The sequence below is a fragment of the Oncorhynchus kisutch genome, linkage group LG14, assembly GCF_002021735.2.
Source record: "Oncorhynchus kisutch isolate 150728-3 linkage group LG14, Okis_V2, whole genome shotgun sequence".
In the NCBI taxonomy this organism is placed as follows: Eukaryota; Metazoa; Chordata; class Actinopteri; order Salmoniformes; family Salmonidae; genus Oncorhynchus; species Oncorhynchus kisutch.
Window position 1 is genome coordinate 78,217,819 of NC_034187.2, and position 2,500 is coordinate 78,220,318.

A 2,500-nucleotide genomic window follows, 5' to 3' on the forward strand; every position below is an offset into this window, starting at 1 on the left:
ACAGGTGTAGAATAACAGTGAAATGCTTACTGACAGGCCCTTCCTAACAACGCAGATAGAAAACAAGAGAAATAATAGAAAAATAATGACACAAAGAATAATAACACAATGAGTAACGATAACTTGGCAATATACACGAGGTACCAGTCCCGAGTCGATATGCAGAGGTACCAGTACTGAGTTGATATGCTGGGTACCAGTACTGAGTTGATATGCAGAGGTACCAGTACCGAGTCGATATGCTGGGTACCAGTACTGAGTCGATATGCTGGGTACCAGTACTGAGTCGATATGCAGGGGTGCCAGAACTGAGTCGATATGCTGGGTACCAGTACTGAGTCGATATGCTGGGTACCAGTACTGAGTCGATATGCTGGGTACCAGTACTGAGTCGATATGCTGGGTACCAGTACTGAGTCGATATGCTGGGTACCAGTACTGAGTCGATATGCTGGGTACCAGTACTGAGTCGATATGCTTGGTACCAGTACAGAGTCGATATGCTGGGTACCAGTACTGAGTCGATGTGCAGGGGTACCAGTACTGAGTCGATGTGCAGGGGTACCAGTACTGAGTCGATATGCTGGGTACCAGTACTGAGTCGATATGCAGGGGTACCAGTACTGAGTCGATATGCAGGGGTACCAGTACTGAGTCGATATGCTGGGTACCAGTACTGAGTCGATATGCTGGGTACCAGTACTGAGTCTATATGCTGGGTACCAGTACTGAGTCAAATCAAATCAAATCAAATGTATTTATATAGCCCTTCGTACATCAGCTGATATCTCAAAGTGCTGTACAGAAACCCAGCCTAACACCCCAAACAGCAAGCAATGCAGGTGTAGAAGCACGGTGGCTAGGAAAAACTCCCTAGAAAGGCCGAGTCAATATGCTGGGTACCAGTACTGAGTCGATATGCTGGGGTACCAGTACTGAGTCAATGTGCAGGGGTACCAGTACCGAGTCGATATGCAGAGGTACCAGTACAGAGTCAATGTGCCGGGGTACCTGTACCGAGTCGATATCCAGAGGTACCAGTACTGAGTCAATGTGTCGGGGTACCAGTACCGAGTCGATATGCAGGGGTACCAGTACTGAGTCGATATGCAGAGGTACCAGTACCGAGTCGATATGCAGAGGTACCAGTACTGAGTCAATGTGCAGGGGTACCAGTACCGAGTCGACATGCAGGGGTACCAGTACTGAGTCGATATGCAGAGGTACCAGTACCGAGTCGATATGCAGAGGTACCAGTACTGAGTCAATGTGCCGGGGTACCAGTACCGAGTCGATATGCAGTGGTACCAGTACTGAGTCGATATGCAGAGGTACCAGTACTGAGTCAATGTGCAGGGGTACCAGTAGCGAGTCGACATGCAGGGGTACCAGTACTGAGTCAATGTGCAGGGGTACCAGTACCGAGTCAACATGCAGGGGTACCAGTACTGAGTCGATATGCAGAGGTACCAGTACCGAGTCGATATGCAGGCATAACGAGGTCATTGAGGTAGATTTGTTCATATAGGTTTGGATAGAGTGACTAGGCAACAGGATAGATAATAAGTCCAGGTAGCTAATTGGTTCATTATTTATCAGTCTTATGGCTTGGGGGTAGAAGCTATTCAGGGTCCTGTTGGTTTCAGACTTGGTGCATCAGTACTGCTTGCCGTGCGGTAGCAGAGAGAACAGTCTATGACTTGGGTGGCACTCTGCTCTGATCCTATGCAAATGAGGTTGTAGAGCGTGGGAGCTGCGAGAACTACAGTAAGTTCAGGCCAGCATTGTGTAACAGAAACAACACACACACACACAGTGTGAAAGTACACCCAGTAGCAGAGTGAAAACCACCCAAGCTTCTGTCAACATCAGCAGCTCAGTGGTGTGAACTAATGACACGTGTTGAGAGGTGATGCATACCAAAGACCAACGGAAACAAACATACTATACACACGCTGTTTACACACTCCACCCATTTACACACTCCACTCTATTTACACACTCCACTCTCTATTTACACACTCCACTCTATTTACACACTCCACTCTATTTACACACTCCACTCTATTTATACACTCCACTCTATTTATACACTCCACTCTATTTACACACCCCGCTCTATTTACACACTCCACTCTATTTACATACTCCACTCTCTATTTACACACTCCACTCTCTATTTACACACTCCACTCTCTATTTACACACTCCACTCTCTATTTACACACCACTCTATTTACACACTCTACTCTATTTACACACTCCACTCTATTTACACACCACTCTATTTACACACTCTACTCTATTTACACTCCACTCTATTTGACCCTCAGTCCCAGAGTGAGAATCTGTCCTGTGAGTTACAGTTGAAGCAGACGGTGAACAGAACCTTACCTTGATACCTTGTTGACTCAGGCTGTGGTTATTCAGTAGCTCGTCCTTGCCTGCAGAGAGGAGAGAGTGAGGAGTTACTAACTGTGGGAAGTAGCGTGGTGGTGTA

At 46.9% G+C, this 2,500-nt stretch overlaps 1 protein-coding gene across 2 annotated transcripts in view; it reads right to left on the reverse strand.

The window, feature by feature from the left end:
* LOC109903305 (phosphoprotein associated with glycosphingolipid-enriched microdomains 1) overlaps window positions 1–2,500 on the reverse strand; it is a 103,363-nt gene that overhangs the window by 19,486 nt on the left and 81,377 nt on the right. For both annotated transcript variants that reach the window (XM_020499936.2, XM_020499934.2), the window contains exon 3: window positions 2,395–2,444. The gene's annotated coding sequence lies outside the window, so the exon portion shown is untranslated. The remainder of the gene's footprint in view (window positions 1–2,394; window positions 2,445–2,500) is intronic.